Source organism: Vanellus vanellus, assembly GCF_965231255.1.
Source record: "Vanellus vanellus genome assembly, chromosome: 1".
Lineage (NCBI taxonomy): Eukaryota > Metazoa > Chordata > Aves > Charadriiformes > Charadriidae > Vanellus > Vanellus vanellus.
The window spans coordinates 123,482,452-123,494,827 of NC_138905.1; positions in this window are offsets into that span (position 1 = coordinate 123,482,452).

A 12,376-nucleotide genomic window follows, 5' to 3' on the forward strand; every position below is an offset into this window, starting at 1 on the left:
CCTTGTTTACCTAATGAATTAACCGGGAAGGAGCAAAAGTCACTTGTGGGTAAAGAAGAGATAAGCCACAGCATATCAGAGGCAGTTAGCACGCTTTCATAACTGAGGTCACCAGTTACCAACCAAAACGTTGGCAGACTAGATTTTATGAGTATTTTTTTTCCTTTTTTTTTTTCCCCCTCTGGTGATACCCATCTCCACCATTTTGTGGTGGGGCGGAAAGAGAGGTGAGGCAGGGGGCTGAAATTATTAGGGCTGGTTTTGCTGGTCTTTTCCCGCTTTGCTGGCCTGTGGCTCCTTGCCCCACTGGGTGCCGGCCCCGAGGGAGGCTGGCAATGGCTGTGGGGCCCCACACGAGCCCCCTCTGCCCTCCAGCCCCGGCTGAGTGGGCACACTGCCTCTGCCCCATCTCTCCCCGTGGGGCAGCTGTAGAATTCACATTGAGCTGTGGGGATCACCAGCGAGGGCCCGGTGCCACTGGTTCCCCCCCACACACACATCCAGTTTGCAACCCTACTTTAGGGCAGCCACCTAGGAGCCACTTTGTGTCTCAGCTGAACACGTGGGGAGCTGACACCACATGTCTGGCTGTGGGGACAGCCGCCTGCCAAGCCCTGTGTGAAGGTGGGAGACCTTCCTGGGGGCTCAGGAGCCTCCAGTGACCCTCAGGCTCCCGCCTGGGAATGGCAGCATCCCAGCACCTCCCTCACCACCGCCAAGAAGTGATGTGATGCAGGCCCCAGCGTCACCCCTGCTAGGAGCAGCCAACCCAGCCCTAAAGCTGAGTGTTGGAGGCAGCATGCCGTGCTGAGGTGGCTTCAGGAGGACTTCATGGAAAGAATAACCTTATTTTAGAAGGTGGAAATCCAGTAATGCTGTGTCCTGCTCACCGTGTTCTGTTCCCTTAACATCTGATATAAAAAGAATGGCAAGAATGGGGTTCTCGTTTGTTCTCTCTCCCAAAGTGGATACAGATGTATTTTCTAGAGGCCCAGAGAACAAAGAAACAAGAGCTGGCCCTTGACTAAGTCAACATCTGCATTCCTCGCTGCTGGAGGATTTCTCCTGTATCTCCTCAAGGGTTGGTTGATCCCTGGTGTGGTGCTGCAGGACTGCACAGATCACCCTAAAATCTCTGCATTGCTGTGCCCAACGTCTGGATTCACACTGAAATTAAGATATGTCTAAAACCACTGTGGTTCTGAAGGTAACCTTAAAAACTGCCTGAAGTGTACAACCCCAATACAATCTGTGTGAGACAGCAGATAACCTGTAATGGGACCAAAGGATGGGAAGAATCAGACCTTCCCTTATCTTTCGGAGGTCTTGACACAACATCACCTCTCCCCTGCAGTCTCAGCAGTCACATCCCACAAACACGCAGGCTGGGCGGGAAGTGCGGGCAGAAAGGGGCATGGGGCCACTGCGGACAGTCTGACTGCAGCCAAGGATGGCTAAGAGGAGCAATGTCCAGCACAAACATCTCCCCACACTGCCTCCAGTGCAATTTCAAGTCACCTTATAACACAAAGCAAAGATATGTCCTCTCTTGATTACCGAAACTCTTAAATATGTCCCAACACTCCTCTTAACCCCTGCCTGAAGGCTCAGCTACCATCTGATCATCCGTCAAATACATCTGACCTATCGTCGGTGTCCTGCAATGGCCCCGTTACTCTCTTTTAAGTAGAGAAGCTTGAGGCAGCACAAGGCAGGACAAAGGATGAATGGAAATATCCACTGGAGCTGGGACGCAAGCCAAGAGGCCGGGCAGGCTAACATGCAATTCTGAAGCTGCTGTCACTTACTGAAAATGTATGACAAAGAGCATAGGCTAATGTTTATAGAGTACTTTGCAGATAGGAGATTGCGATTATTAGTTTATCAGACTGCACTGATAACTTCAAAAGGAAGAAAATCAAGATGCTCGTTAAGTAGACTGAGGGAAAATAAGACAAACTCAGCAAGATAGAGAGACTTACCTGTGAACTTGCCCCATTCAGAGAAAAATGCCATTTTCTTGCTTTATTTTAAAGAAATGGTATTGCTGTCTCTGAGCAAGAAAAATGCAACATTGGTTTAACAGAATGATGGCGTGACCCAGGCTGGAAGGGGCTTGGGGAGGTCCCCAGTCTAGCCTCCTGCTCAGAGCTGGGTCAGCACTAGTTTCAGACCAGGTTGCTCAGGGGTTTGTCCTCTTGGGTCTGGAAAACCTATGAGGATGGAGACTGCACAAGCTCTCCAGGCAACCCACCCCACCGCCCGACTGACCTTGTAGCGTAAAAGCCAGAACCTCCCCAGTTTTCAGATTTGTTCAGATCTTGCTGAAAGCACAGGCTCTCCCTGGATCAGAGTCAGCCTTTGAAAAGGCTGAGAAGTAGAGGCTACCAGGTTCTTCCTCTTTTCAAGCCTCTCCATGACCACAAAGTTACCTGGCTAGTAGGCACGGCTCCCATGCAGCCTCCCATTGGAAAAGCAGCGCGTTCGGTAATAGATAAGCCATACTTACCACCTTCAGAGTATCAGCTGAGTGCCTTTGCTGTGCTCCAGCTCTTGAGCTTATATGTGCCGGGTGGCAGGGGACACCAATGAGAGGCGGTAAGTGCTGTGCCGAGGGACGCTGATTGGGTCTTGCCCCACACCTAATTATGCCCAGCACCTGGTTACTCTCCGAGCGTAAATGATTGGGGTATAAAAAAAAGATAAGCCATTTATTGTTCGTTTTAATTCATGCTTATCTTCAGAAGCGCTCTCAACCCATCTCCAGCAATTTTGTGGTGGTTTTAGAATCTCGTTTCTGATCTGATTTCGTGCCTTGTATTTAACCCGCTGCTTAAATCCGGCTCATCTGTGCCAGCATGTGCCTTGATGAATTAGGCATAAGCAGTGACAGAAATGACATATTACATTAGGCGCTGTCTGATATGGACTCTCTGTGTCCTCTGGGCACCCAGGGTTAGTCTCTGCATTGCCTCCAGACATAAACCTCTTTCTCATTCCAGCTCCCGCTCCTCATGCAACTGCTTTACTATTAAATCAGCCGAGAGCAGTAAACGGCTTCTGCTTCACGGTGATTCCCAAACGTCGGCTGGGCAATTAGGAAATTATCTGGGTGCAGATTTACTGGAAGAGGAAAAGGCCATGGGAATTTCAATCCCTTCTTTTCCCGCTCCTTCCCACAGCCGGGGCAGTGCACAGAGCTGCCTGGCCCGGGCTGGGGCTGTGCTCCCCCAAAACACAGTCTCAGAGGAAACTTCACCACTATACAGACAGATCAGGTGAGAATAAGGCTTATTGGAATGCTTATTTTGGAATTAAACCTTTCAAAGACACGACTGTTGTAGGTATTAGCCCAGGAATGACATTACCTTTGGTCTTTTTGCAACAAATGAACTCTCTGGAAAACATTGCCAGAGGTAATCCGTTGTAGAGAAATCTTGTGGGCTATCTGATGTGACACAGAGCATGCAGGTCTCTCCGAAAGAGGCTGCAAATAACCCCAACCCCAGCAAGAATTCTGTTTTCTGGGCATTGCAGGTTACAGAATAACCCAGCCACCTCTTCCTGGCTACCTCCTGAAGCAGTGCCTGCTCGAAGCGAAGTCGCATTAAAAAATAAAGATTCTTCCCCTCTGTGACCAAACTGCAAGAAATGGTGATCTTTGCCACCTAAAATGAACCTGAGATTTGGATAGGCATCTGGAGGGACAGAAAATCATTTTGAAATAAAACGCTTGGTTTAGAGAATTTTTTTTTTTTAATGATACATTTTCCTCGGGAAAGGCAAGTTTGAGCACTTTGGAAAAAAATCCCACCGCGCTCCCTTTCTTTGGGGCAAGGTAAAAGCTCCATCTGATCAGAATGCTCAAGTAATTTGCCTGCCACCACCACCATCCCCGAGCTGCTATGTGGCCTGACCCTGGTCAGCGTCATCAGCCGTACGGGCACACACGTGGCCGGTTTTGCCCCCAGCAGGGCATTGTGCCCTGGGTTTTCCTGCTTTGCCTGTGCCTGGGTTAAGAGCAGAGGAGGAGCTGGTCCGTGGCGCGGGGGGGGGAACACGACAGGCTGGGGTCCACACTGGCGCCCGTGTCGTGTTTCCACTCCATGCAGACACACCAGGCACTCCACGGCCCCCGCACATGATAAAAACGTGACCGGTGGGTACCTAATCTCACCCCGCCATTCTGCAGTGCTTGTGTTTAAGCACCAGTAAATTGGAAAATCAGGTGAGCACAGCGCATAGCTGTTTATTCCCCAGCAGGCTCATGTCCCCCTGCCCTTTATCTGAACAGTTACCTTGCAGCTCTTACCCCGCAGGATCCCACTGACTAACCGGCAGTGTCCTCGGGCCAGAAAGCAACGACCGGAGAAAACCAGCCAGCGGGCCATAAAAAGAGGGAGGCACAGGGAGTGACGGAGGCGGCCAAGAGCACCGGGAGGGCTCCTGGCTCTCACAAGAAGGTGTGACGGGAGAGGTCATGCCCGTGCACAGGGAGAGGGCCTCTGCTTTTAAAGCATCATCGAAAAAAGCTCTTTGCAGAGGTAGAATCACAGAATCGTTATGGCTGGAAAAGACCTTTAAGATCATCAAGTCCAACTGTTATCTAACTCTATTGGCCCCACTTTTAAACCACGTCCCTGAGCACCATATCTAGACGGCTTTTAAACACATCCAAGGATGGCAATTCAACCACTTCCCTGGGCAGCCTGTTCCAATGCTTGATAACTCTTTCTGTGAAGAATTTTTTCCTAATATCCAATCTAAACCTCCCCTGGTACAACTTGAGGTCATTTCCTCTTGTCCTTTAGGTCATAACTTGTGAGAAGAGACTGACCCCCACCTCACTACAACCTCCTTTCAGGTAGTTTCATAGTACTCATCTCGGCAGGGTTGGAAGGGATGCAATGCTCAGGTTTTACTTCTGGGCTCTTGGGAGGACAGATCATTTGTGACCACACAGCCGCCTCCCTGGTGATTTTTTTCTCCTAGAAGAGACAATCAGGTTTTAGAATGTTCCTGATTCTGCTGTACCAAGCGGGAATAAATCCACATTTTCCCCCTCTCATGTAATTTAACAATCAAAATTGCTTCGTCAAAGCAGTTTAAGCTCCACGGTAGGGTTTGATAGGACATCATAAGAACAAGGGTTAGCAATGTTCTGGGAAGGCCCAGCAGATAATTCAGGGCAGATCAGGCTTTTCTTGGCTCGTGGCTTCTCTTTGGCCAACAGAGAAAGCCATTTTGCTGTAAGGACATGGGGTCAAGACTTCTACTGGTCAAGCTGAGTGGGGCTGTGGGTTGGAACACCGGTGATAATACCTGCTATCGGAATTATGTGGGTAAACTGGGAAAAAAGGAGGCTGTTACTTACTGTTAAACATATTTTTCACCTGTTCAACACATTTGGTGTAAAAGCCTTATTTTAGCACGAAACTATTCCAGCTGAAACACGACACGTGCCATCTGACCAAAATATGGATTTTATGAAGCCCTCTTCCATGTAATTCAAGTCTTACCAAAAACAGGTGAAGAATTTAATTGCCTGTAGCTAGACCCCCCTGACACTTCTGAGCAGCTCTGTGTTTCGTGACCAACCTCCCCTTGGCTGGGGTCTGTGTTGCATGTAGAGCAAGGCACTGGTTGTAAGGTGCTCTAGTCCAAGCCTGTCAAAGTCCAAGGCAGAAATGGGTTTGAAAACTTCCTTTTTTGTTACTGTGTTGAAGAAGCCGTTCACACCCACCTGCTTCAGGAGAGGTCGGCATTTGCTTGTACAACCCACAGATGTTTTCAATGCAGCTGATGTGCCTCCTTCACTGGTCCTTCTTCTGCCGGCGGCTGTAGGGACAGCTGTGCTCCAGAGATGGGCTGAGGAAGAGCAGACCTACTAGCTTTTCTTAGGACACTAGAAGGAGCCCAAGGCATAAGCAGCTCCAAACACGTTGGGTTTCCCACTCTCTGCAAGTCAGACCTGCTGTGCTTGCCCCATGGGGCCAATCAGCATGCTCCCGCATCCTGGTGGGTCCCAAAGGCAGCGGTCTCAGTGTGAATCAGCACATCGCCTTCACCCCAGTTTCCCCGTGGACATGAAGTATGAGTTACATATCACACTATGCAGGGAACATCAGGACGGTTGGTGCACACAGGCCACTCGCCCTGTTTGTTCGGACATACAACCATCCAGCTGGTTACCACTAGAAGAACCAGTGACTTTTCAAGGCCTGAGAGGTGGCAGGTGTGAAAGGCGGCGTTGCATTCATTTGGTTGGACATGGCCACAACACGTGGCTCTCCTCTGACCTTGAGGAGGGCACGGGGCTGGTCCTGCTTTGCAGGAGCTGCTGTTTGATGCAGTGACCGTGCCCAGCTGAGCAACACTTGCCTGCCATCCTCCCACCCACCCCCCTTCCAGCCATGCCTAGCATGCCTTGCTCTCCCCATTACAGATGCCGAGAAAAACAAAGCGGGAAACCGATTTCACCGAAAAGGTAATGTGGTGTGGGGGGAAAGCTGCATTTCAGCTGGATGTGGTCTGCAACACAGTTCACTGTGCAGAGCTAGGGCAGCTTTGAGGCCAAGCCAGGGCCCCAGCCAGTGACACTGAAAGGCTGGGCACAGCCCCGGCTGCAGCACAGCTCAGGCAGGGACTGAGGGAGGGGCCCTGGGCTCTGTGGGACCCCCCCCACACACACACAGAGCACCCCCTCTGTATGCGTTTAGCACCCTGGCAAGCAGGGCCAAAAGCCTAGCGTAGGCTGGGCTCCTTGTGCCCTCGTAGGGGCTGTGCCTCCACAGGCCCATGCACAGCCACATCCCGCTCCAAAGCTCCACTGCCCAACAAACCATATAGATAAAGAACACCTTCAGGAATATTTCATGAGTAAAGCTCAAACACATCTGCCTTCGCCTTGCGGTGGCAAAAGGTAGCGGCGCTTCCATCAGCAGCAGAAGTGCAGGTTGGTGGTGTGGCTGGTTTTTTTCCCCTAAAGGGAATTTATTGCTTTTGTAAGGTGGCTTTCTGGACTGAAGTCCTCTGTTTATCTCCAGCGCCAGTACAGCAGATTGTACCCAGTAATTTTCCCTGCGTCGGTGACCCGTGAGGAGGGGCACCTCCGCAACTGGGGCCAGTTCAGCCCTAGCAGTGCCATAAGGCAGTGCCTCGGCAGTCAGGAAAGGTCTTGCCTCCTTCTGCAAAAACAGGGTGTACGAGGTCCCCTGGGGACATGCCAAGGAGCCCTGGCTGTTTCTCTCAATAGCTGCCCTGGCTAAAACCACCCCTGATCTACCTCCAAAAGGTATTTTCCTAACTGGTTGAGCTCCCTGTTGGGGACCACAGCTGCAGCCTGGCAGCAGAAGCAGCAGCACAGAGCAGGGGCCACGGCCAGGGCAGGCATGCCTTGAGCCTGCTGGCAGGTGGAACTTGATCCTGCGTGCTGCCTGCTGCTCTCAGTGCCCGGTTAGCCTTTGGCCTTTCTGCTGAAACGCTCTTTCCTCACACGGGTGAGCCTGGGAGCAACATCAGCCTTCTGCGTATCAGACTGTAGTATCAGGATCCTTTTTGCCTCCAAGTAGACTGCCAAAATGTAAAGGTAAGGCAATGATTGGCACTGGCTGCCAGCAACAACAGCATTTCAGCTATCACGTGAAAAGGATGTGTAAGGTAAAGAAAGTTTAGTGTATCATTTGCCTGCTGTGTCAGTCACCCCATGCTGCTGGAGAACACGCTGGATCAGGAGTAGGAAGATAAAGCTGAAGATAGAGCACTCAGTGCGTGTGGAGGTAGAGGAACTGTGCCCCTGTAAGAGAACCTGGCACGCAGGCAAGTGAGCCAGCAAGGAGTTCATGCCGCATGCCCGCAGCACTGGTCCTAGCACCCAAGGCAGGCAGAAGCCCCCTGCACCTCTCCACCCACTGGCCTTTCCCCATGTCTCTTGAGATGCAATAACATCCTGATGAGACTGGCCAACAGGGTCCTAAGCTATTTGGGTGGGGCTGAGCAAGGACTGACCACATAAGGAAATGGGGACCAAGAAACCAAGAGATGAGGGGTTTACTCACTTGCCTAGCAGACATAAACCACCTTCATTGCAGTTTAACTTGAGCAATCAGCCAAGACGTTGAGCAGCAGCACAAATACACAGCTCTGAAATAACACAGCCAGCCCCTTCAGTTTCTCCCAGCTGCTCCTTAACCACAGAAGGACATCCATGCACCTCACGTGAATTCATGCACCTCTAAACATTATAGGTTCACTGTAATTCCTAAAAGACATCATCTTCTCACAGAAACACAGGTTGGTCCATACCCCTTGATAAGATATTCAGAAATGTCTATCCAATTGACCGCACAGGCACTTGTTGCTGTAGGAACTTCACCAGTGGCATCTGAGCCCTTCCTCTACATCCTTCCTCTCCTCCCCTGTACAGAAACACCAGGATTGTACTCAAGGCAGCAGATGGTGGGCTGGCTCACTGGCAGCTCTCTGGCGACAGAAGAAAAGAACCGTAGCCCACACATTGAAAGCAAGAGGTCTTCTGCAGCAGATAGAAACTTCTCACAGCCTACAGTCTAATACACTTTCAACTTGAACTGCCGTTAAAAAGCTCAGAGTCATTCTGCAATCAAACAGCTTTTATTGAACTCTTTATATTGTACAATTGTGAACATTTGTGCAATAAATACAGCACATAGTATTAATTTTTCCCACCTCCTTAAAGCATAAGAAGTCTTCTCTTCATCACGGTAGCATGTTGACACTATGCAGTAAGAAAGGCTGTTGGATGACAGGGGCAATGCCAGGCAACTCCCGACAGGGAGCACGTTGTGCGGAACTCATAATGGCAAGCAGATGTTTTCAGAAACCATTTAGCAACTAGCTTGGTGGGCAGATGAGACTGGTCTGGCTGCTTAAAGAAACTTCAGCTAGACAGAGTTCTGGAGTCAGCCACAGCTTGTGGAAAAAGTGGGAAGTAATATTGAATGCAATGACTTCAAAATGATCCTTAACTCACCACCTGATAACTGCTTGTAAAATATTATACAGATTTTACTGGATAATTGTCTTCAGGTGAGAAAAAAAAATTGCAGAGCCAATATTAGACCAAAGGGACTGATATTCTCTTACAGTGACAGATGAACACAGCATAAATTGTTGATAAAAATATCCACGTGCAAAATAGTTTTCAGGCTTAGTCAGCACTTGCATAACGAGCACAGGTAAACGGAAGATGCAAAGGCACTCACTTCGGAAAAAACCACAGTCCTGTTCAAGCTCTGGACTTGAATTTCAGGTTAAAGACCAAACAAACAAACAAACTGCAATGTCTTTCATGGTCCTCAGAATATTTGAAACAAAGAGATGACTCCAGCATTAATCCAGCCCTACCACGACTAACCAGGACCAGGCTAGTAACAACATTCTCACATATGCAATAAAGCATCACACTCACAAGCTTTTACATCAGAGAAACTTCAATTTCACAGGATTCCCTGTCCTCTTCTCTTTCCTGTAGTAGGGATGAAGGCAGCAAAGAGCTCTGGAAAGTTTTTCAGTCTTTTAGCAACTCCATCTAGTTCCCCAGTTCCTCTAGTCAAACAGGATTGCTACTGTAAGTAAGAGTGGCTGGTGGCCACCATTTTCTCCTTGTGCCGGTGAAGAAGAGGAGACAACTCCCGCTCTTAATAAACCTCACAGAGTGGTGCAGGTGCATTTCTTCGATACTTCGGCTTACTCGGATTGCTTTAGACTCACATTCCCTCTTCCTTACCACCTCTAACCACCCCTTCTTTCTTAGTCAGCAATACTACCTGATTTCATAACACACCAGAGATTAATTTATGAACAGTAAACTAAAAAAGCATATTAAAATCTTTACACTTTCCTCTGTGTCACAGCTAAAGCTACACATTAATCTTCTGCTGTCCCAACTCTTAACTTCTCTCCCGTACTGCTGTTCTGAAAAGCAACTTTGGGAATCTCCTACGCTCTTCATTTTTCTTTCTGAATTCAGTTAGGCTGAGACATGGAGCTTTTACAGGCACAAAAAAAAAGGGAAAACCCCCAAATACTTAAGCATCCCACTCCCTGCTGACATCAGTGAAGGTCAGATGGAAAAATGGGGATAAAACACATAAAAGCAAGTAGGATAAATTTTCAAGAGCAACAGTAATGCCAAAATTTAGCAGCAGTGACAGCTACAATTGCAGCAAACACTTCAGTTTGTAGCATATAGTGAAATGCACAGGTTCTTCTACAAGTGTGGGAATCAAAGCCTACAGTGAAAACACAAGTAATCAAAGAAATAAGTCACTCAGTATCCCCTGTAAATTAAGAACAGATATGAAAATATACCTGACAACAGTATTTGAAATAATTGGGAAATGAGTTTAGAAGCTTGGCTGAAATACTAATGTCTCAAGGGGTACAACTGACCATTCACAGACTCCCTCTACATTTAGAAACATACAGGATGTTAGAAGTGCCAAGATCAAAGACCATGCTCTTAACTGTGCTAAGTTATTTATGACCCCTTAGGTAGTAGCTAAAAAAAAAAAAAAAAATACAGTTTGAAAGATGAGTTATTAGGCTCCGCCAAGCAGCAACAGCGGTAAGACAGAGCTGTTCAGCTTAGAAAAGATCCAGATTTGAAAATGGTGTCTTTAACACACAGGTATGCACATCTCATACTCACGCTAATTCAGCTTTCCACTAGTCAAGGCACCCAAGATGGGGTTGTTACTACAGCGAGGGGGAACAGTGACAAAGGAATCACTGCACAGCATAAGGTTAAAAAAAAAAAAAAAAAAAAGAGAGAGAGAGAGAGAGAGAAAAAAGTTTTAAAATCAACCATCCTTAAAAACCAATTATTATTGAAGTTGCACGTTTTTAGACTTTATAGTAGTTTATTCCAGAGCCTTGGGAAAAGTTGCCTTAAAACTTAAAGGAGTATATGAATTTAATGATTAAACCATAGTTTAAGGTAAGTATGGGTCATGCCCTAATCTGAAGGGACAGTCAACGTCTGAGGCAATAAACTGAACAAGGGTAGAATAAAATTAGTGTTCACCAGCATGGCATTAAAAAGTTGTCAGAAATCAGTCTGAGGCTTTTCATTATTATAACAAAGTTTTTAACATTCACGAATTTAAGGTGAGAGAAGCAGCTAGAAAACAAACCAGACTGTCACACTGCTGGCAGGGAGACACTGTCACCAGTGTCACTTCTTTGGCTTTGAGCTCTTGCCTCTGTTTGGCTGCCTCCCTCCTCCAGGCCAGCGTCACCCAAGGCACAACCACAAAGGCTCTGCTTGATGTTCTTTGCTCAGCACCAATGCATGACAGAGCAGCTTCCACCACCTCTTTCCTCTGAGCACACAGTTCCAAAATGTACAGCAAATTCCACTGCCACAGGGAGGCCAGCATGGTAGAAAGAAATCTATATACAGGAGGTAGTAATTGTGATTTTTAAATAACCCCTTTGTTTTCACTTAGCTGTCTCACAACTCCCTTCAGCTTTTTTTCTTTAAAAAAACAACAACCAAAACCAAAACAACTACTTTGTTATCCTACCAGCAATAGCCCCAGCCTAAACAGTATTTTTCTACTTCAGTAGAGACAAACTAAGAAAAGTGTCACTCTTACTGATCAAAAACTTTATTCTTGGCAAAAGGCCAGTCAGAAGATGATTAGAGCAGTCTTTACGAAGATGAAGGATGGCTACTTTTCTCCTGTGACCGCAGAGTGATTCCACTCATCATTCCCACTAACAGCAGTCAGTAGCCTGAGCACAGCAGTATACAGTTGGGGCTGCCAGTGCCAACCCCTGCCACAGCTACCCAAGTCAAACATTACTGAAAAATCCAGTTACAGAAGCATGAAAAGTTGTAGCTGCACACACCTACTGCACATTACTCTTGTGTACTCTTGACAGTACCAGCCCACACCATGTTTGCCAGTTACTTCCAAGCTTGGCTACAGTGAATTCAATTAATAGTAGGGTTTTTCTCCCAGAATAAGGCACCACAGTGTAAGAGGACTTGAGTTTACAGCTCTTGACAGATTACCTTTGGCTCTTCTAAAACAGACGTAAAAAGAAGCACTTTAAGATAAATAAGAGGGTGTGAAGGTAAGGGCTTCCGCTCAAGTCAGTTTTTCCTCAGAGCAGCTGGTAGAAATAAGCCTCAACTCCATCCCTCTGGGCTTCCTCCCATTTTACACTGATGTCACCAAAAGGGAAATGCCCCTTTTTTCTCTCCATGCCCCAGTCCCACTTTTGTCTCAACACAGGTATTATTTAACTTAACACCATTTCACAAAAAAAAAAAAAATAATAAAAAAATCCCAAAACTTTCCAGAGCTCTCTTGGGCCCCTGCTTCAG